This window comes from Lepidochelys olivacea (genome assembly GCF_965140295.1).
Source record: "Lepidochelys olivacea isolate rLepOli2 genome assembly, chromosome: 14".
NCBI lineage: Eukaryota > Metazoa > Chordata > Testudines > Cheloniidae > Lepidochelys > Lepidochelys olivacea.
The window spans coordinates 38,043,194-38,049,928 of NC_140424.1; positions in this window are offsets into that span (position 1 = coordinate 38,043,194).

Here is a 6,735-nt window from a genome sequence, read left to right on the forward strand (position 1 = left end):
ACGTCGGACACTTGCTCTGGCGGTGGCAGCAGTGCCGGATTAACACGTAAGATAACTAAGCTACATCTTAGGGCCTTGCAATATGAGGGGCCTCTAAAAAAGAAAAAACTGACTCGTTTCAAATATTATCAAAATCACTTGATAAATAAAGGTTTCAGAGTAACAGCCGTGTTAGTCTGTATTCGCAAAAAGAAGAGGAGTACTTGTGGCACCTTAGAGACTAACATTGTAGGGAGAGTGGTCGCTTTGGATAAGCTATTACCAGCAGGAGAGTGAGTTTTTGTGTGTGTGTTTTTTTGAAAAAAGGGGGTGGGGGGGGTGAGAAAACCTGTATTTGTGCTGGAAATGGCCCACCTTGATTTTCATATACATTGTGAGGAGAGTGGTCACTTTGGATAAGCTATTACCAGCAGGAGAGTGAGTTTGTGTGTGGTTTTTGGAGGGGGGTGGGGGGGTGAGAAAACCTGGATTTGTGCTGGAAATGGCCCACCTTGATTATCATACACATTTTAAAGAGAGTGGTCACTTTGGATGGGCTATTACCAGCAGGAGAGTGAGTTTGTGTGTGTGTGGGGGGGGGGGGGGCGGAGGGTGAGAAAACCTGGATTTGTGCTGGAAATGGCCCAACTTGATGATCACTTTAGATAAGCTATTACCAGCAGGAGAGTGGGGTGGGAGGAGGTATTGTTTCATGGTCTCTGTGTATATATAATGTCTTCTGCAGTTTCCACAGTATGCATCCGATGAAGTGAGCTGTAGCTCACGAAAACTTATGCTGAAATAAATTGGTTAGTCTCTAAGGTGCCACAAGTACTCCTTTTCTTTATTCTATACCTCAGAGGTTATGGGCACACACGTGAGATCCCTGTTCGAATCCTTTTTTTATCCCCCTCAGGCAGAGGGGTGGGTGCCCTAACCACTTGGCTAAAGGTTATAAAGGAGAATACCACCTCTTCTAGCATCCCCACCCCCGCCATTTTGTGTGGAGTGAGGCAGATGCCTAACTCCATCTTGCAAAAAATGACTTAGGTGCCTAAGTTGCCCGACTCCAGGAAAGGGGTTCCCGGCTGTGGATCAGAAGCAGAAAGAAGCACCCCCCAGCAGCCCAGGCCCAGAAGGCTCTGAACTTGGAGAGAGGGGCAGGGGTTTTAGGACACGCTACTCTGGTTGGCATCTCCTCTTGGTTAGCATAGGTGGCTCCCTGCCTAGCTTGGAAGCTTTTATGCTGTTCATTCTTAGCACCTATCTCTCTCCCCGTTCATTGTGTAGGGATTCTGAGCGCCTAACTCAGGATTTGTGGATCCCAGTGTGGTTCCAGTGATTTTCCAGGTGCTTAAAAGTTAGAGGTTGTGATGCTTTGTTGATCTCTGGACCTTCAGCTCTGTGGGTGCTCAGCCTCAGCAGAGCTCACTCAATTCGGTTGCTGCCCTCTGAAACGTCCGTGAAGGGCTAGAATCCATCACTTTCCCTTTCGCAACCCTCTGCTTCACATCTGGTAGGTCATGACAGTCTGTTGAAACTTTTCTCTCTGTGATCAAATTAAAACAACTCCTTCTTCAAAGTGCATGTGTAATTGAGGCTGAATTGAGTGTCACTGTGTGTCCCTGTCTATTGGCCTAAACCAGGAGTTCTCAAACTTTTTTTGCTTGGCCTCCCTTTGAAAATCTTTCAGGCTGTGACAACCCCTCTTACCCCCCCCCCCCGCCCGCTGCCTCCCCAAGATACTGGACATAGCTTTCATGGCATCCATGCAGATCCCTATAGAGCTAAGTAACCATACCATGCTATCCTTACTTCTGCGCTGCTGCTGGCGGCCTTCAAATCTGGGCGTCCAGCCACCCACGTGCCGCTCTCCAGGCACCCAGCTCTGAAGGAAGAAAAAAGGATGAGCAAGGACCAAAAAAGAGGTCATGTCTGGGAAAACCTGGATGTAAAGTAACCCTATTTTTTGTGATCTCGCGAGCCCCCGCACATAGCCTTGCGACTCCCATTTGGGTCGTGACCCCCAGTTTGAGAAATGCTGGCCTAGACCATATATAAATGTTTTTGAGTCTACTACTGCATCTTAGGTTATGTAACTAGTCCTTTATCTCAAGCAGAGCTTGTGCTTTTAGATTCAAGTGCTTTGAAGTTCAGTCCCAAACAGGGGCATCATTACATATTGAATCCTGTTTATCCGCTTTGAAATAATCTACATGAAAAATGTCATTGATTTATTTAGCCTTGATGAAGATGTGAGGTTGGAAAATTACAGCATCTTCAAGACTCATTTCCTGACATGCAGATAAATAGAATCCCTTCAAGAAACTCACCATCAGACCTACACTTTGTGTCAATGTAATAAGAGGCAAAACTCCAGAGGAGGGATATTATTACAAAATCCCAAGGAAGAGAAGGTTTCAGGAAGGAGAGTATGATTGGTGGTGTCACAAGCAGTGGAGAAGGTGAAGACAGTGAGTAAAGAGTAGAAGCAAAGCGGCTTAGAAAATGAGTTTTTCTCATGGAAAATTTTGATGGAAGCAAAAAAATATTTCATGTTCATTGATGCTTTCAGCTGAAACTTTCACTTTTTGTCAAAAAGATGAAAATGAGAAAACCGATTTTCCAGTTTTTTGGCAACTGAAAACCAAAAGGGTTTTGGCTCAAAATGCAAAATGAACAAACAAACAAACAAATAACCCAATCTTGATTTTTAATGTTGACTAATAACAAAAAAGAAAAGTACACATTTTTCCAGCTTTTAGGTGTTGAGTTTTCCAAGAATATTTTTGAGGAAAGCAGACACTTGCTGCGAAACTGGTGTTTTGTCCAAAAAAAAAAAAAAGACTAAATCCAGTGAAAAATTTTAAATGAAAATTTTTTGAGCACCTTTAGTAGATGCCCTGTGATATGACCAAGAAGAAATCCTCAGAAACTTTAGCAGAGAGAATTTAGTATAGTCAATAAAAGTCTTCAAATGTAGAAATCGGGGACGAAGATTAGAGAAAAGGAGAAGGGGCTAGAATATGAGACTGGTAAAAGAGAATGCATGATTAATCTTTTGTCAGCATATTGTGCTAATAAAACTTATGGTTTAGCCATCTCCAGGCAGCCTTGCATTTTGATATGGGATGGGCTTTTACCTTCAGACTTTTCATTAATAAAAGTCCTGTTTAGAATAGAATGTCTATTTACTATTTGCTGAAAAAACTCATCCATTTTTAATCACAACACTATACACAGGATCAGCCTGAAGGTTGGTCTTCTTTTGGGGGTGGCAGAAGCTATGTTAGTGAGAGAATTCTGTGGCACATCCCTAAACTTGACTACTTTTTTATGAACCGTTGTGAAAAACCACAGGACCCCTCTCTTCACCCCTCTGCTGCAGAAGTTATGCCTGGCTGTTTGTTCTGGTGTCTCTGTGGAGTTGCCAACTTTCAGAGAAGTTTTGCAAGGAACAATTCTGCAACAAAGGTAAAGAGCTTGAGGAAAAATAGGTCCCCAATTGCTGGAGGTCTTGTTGTACAGGGAGTTTTAGTTTTGCATAGTGCTAAACAACCATTGGCTAAAAGAAAAGGAGTACTTGTGGCACTTTAGAGACTAACCAATTTATTTGAGCATGAGCTTTCGTGAGCTACAGCTCCAATGAAGTGATCTGTAGCTCACAAAAGCTTATGCTCAGATAAATTGGTTAGTCTCTAAGGTGCCACAAGTACTCCTTTTCTTTTTGCGAATACAGACTAACAGGGCTGTTACTCTGAAACCAACCATTAGCTAGTTGATCTGCACAACACTTCTGAGTGGTAGAGAAGAAATATCAGTTTTACAGATGCCAAGAGTTGATGCTAAAGCCAGGATTGGATTGCAGGAGTTTCTTGTTGTACTCACTACACTGTTTTATCCACACCGCCTCTCATGTGATTGAGCTCTTTGGGGAACTGTGTCCTGGGATCTTGGGTTTACTTAGTCCTTACTCCATAAACATTCTCTCATTGATGTCAAGGGAAGTCTGGTGTACAGGAATTGCTGTACTTTATCAGAGCAGCCGTTCATCCAATCTCCTGTCTCTGAGCTGACAGTACCAGCTGCTTTGGAGGAAAAGGCAAGAAACCTTAAACAGTAGTGGACAATTCTGAAATAACTTGCCAATAGGGCACATTTCTTCCTAACCTCAGGCACTTAAGTCCAGATCTTCACAGGCATTTAGGTGCCAAACTCCCTCTGAAATTAGGATCTGGGCCTTAGTGAGTGACTGAAATATGTCTTACATATAAGAACTTAAGAGAGGCCGAAAGAAGATAAGAGCAGCCATGCTGGGTCAGACCAAAGGTCTATCTAGCCCAGTATCCTGTCTTCCAAAAGTGACCATTGCCAGGTGCTTAGAGGAAATGAACAGAACAGGGCAATTGTTGAGTGATCTATTCACTGTTGTCCAATCCCAGCTTCTGGCAGTCAGAGGTTGTGTCTCTGACCATCCTGGCTAATAGCCATTGATGGACCTATCCTCCATGAACTGATCTAATTCTTTTTTGAACCTAGTTATACTTTGGGCCATGAAACAGAAAGTCCTGTGTAATTTTTACCCTTGCTCTAATTCTAATTGTTTTTGTTATCCATAGCAATAACTAATTCTCCTTTGACTCCAATAAACCTCTGGCCTCAGGTAATGACTGTGCCAGTTGGTTTCAAAGGTTAACTATTTGTTTGTGAAAAAGGTTTTCCTTTTATCTGTTTTTAAAATAGCTGCCCTTACATTTCATTAGTTGCTCTATTTCTCCTTCTATTATATGAGAAAGAGGAAACAGAAACTCCCAATTTGGTTCCGTATACCTGTATGCTACTAATGTTTGCAGAATGTATTTGGAAACCTCCATGAGGTCTCTGTTTTTCTTCTGCTTTCTCCATTTTTGTTAACTTACCATATATGGTCCCTGCCCTTTGAACAATCCTCCACCTTTCTTCAAGAGTTTCTAGTTTACAAGTGTAAGCAGAGTCAGAATGAACTCTACCCTGATATCTGGTGGTGAGCTATGGAAAAGGACTTCAGGGGCTGATCTCATTTGCATGAGCACACCCACCCTGCCTAACACGATGGACTGCCTGCCCAAATGGTCACTTTGGCTGCTGTGGGATCCCCAGTCTCTTTGTTATTGGGGCAGGAGTAATAAAGGGTTGTTATTCTGGTTATGTGAATCAAAGACAGTAGAACTGTACTTGGCATTTTATGATGGAGGGACTCGCCCTCAACTAAGCAGCACTTGCTAGGCAAGGGATATGGGTTCCAAAACCAGTGACTTGGGTGAGGTTAGGGGTAGGCATATGTACCTGGTAGTGTGGGCTTATTCTGAGGGACCTAAATGCTGCTTTGACTTCTTTTCTTTTCTTTCCATTGTGTAATAACAGACCTAATTTTGACTCTATTAGGAGTCTTGTTACATGCTGCAGAGCTGAAATCACTGATACCTAGGTCTAAGTATTGGACCTACTTTGGGTTAGTGGTGCACCAGCACTGAGGCTCCCCTACTACCAGCTAAACTCGCTGAGAGCTGTGGTTAAGTAGGGGCTGTGAGGGACTGAAGACAAGTTGGTGAGCTGTAGGGGCTGGGGGGGACTGAAGACAAGTTGGTGAGCTGCTAGTAGGATGGCGAGCGGAGTGGATAGCAGGGCGGCTGGTGGTGAAGGTTGCAGTAGAACCCCATGGAGCGGTATGGCACTCGGCCGTCAACCTGATGCCCCCCTGCCTATCTCCCTCCACCTTCACCTGGGCTGGGAGGTAAACTCTGCAGATGACCTTCTGAACTCTGGGGCTGCCCTGACCAAGGTCAGAAACTGTGGGTGGGGTGACAGTTGGGTTGCTGGACTTAAGACCCTGAGGGGAAAAGGACACTGCCAAACTTACTTGGGGGTGAGTCATTTGCTCATGGTTTGTGTTAGGAATCTTGTTGGTGGTGTTTCCCCAACATAATGCCACATTGTTTCCCTCCTTTAGCAAAAAGCTTTTGCTACACTCAGACTCCGTGCTTGCGAGAGGGGAAGTATTGCCTCTTAGAGGCGCCCAGGAGGGTGGTATATATTTGTCCCAGGTCACTGGGTGGGGGCTCGAGCCAGTTTTGCATTGTGTTATTGGAACGGAACCCCTAGATACTGAACCCGGCTCTCGTTGCTGCCAGCTCTGACAGGCAGAACGGTTACACAAGGAATTCTGTGTATTATTTGGCCCCATTGAAACGCAGCCTATTTGCTCTGCACAATTATGAAGTGATTTAATATTAGCTACAGCTGAATTAATACAGATAAATTTCGCATAGATGATTCTCCCCAGCAGAAAAATGAGACAGATGGTTGCCTTCTAAATACAATTTTATTTTAGCCTTGTAATGCTTGGCGGCAAGGGGAAAAAGAACATTTTCATAATTACAATGATCATCAGGCAAGCAGAGAACCTTGAAACGGCTGCCTTGGAAATACTGTTTATTATTGTGTTTTTCTTTAAGGTAGTGTCTTTATCTCTCTAATATAACCAGCACATGATAAGGATCATGGCTGCTGATCTACTTTCACATCTGAAGTTACTGAGCGCAGTGAAAGAACATTTCAGATCAATGCAAAACAGGTCAGGTAAAGGGGTAAAAATACAATCAGGCTAATGTAAAACTCCGATTTTATATGTAGAGGTAAAGATGCACCCTGCTCAACTGACATATTCACTAAAAATATTATGTTAACGCTAATGCCTTGAAGTGGATGTTAAGGTGG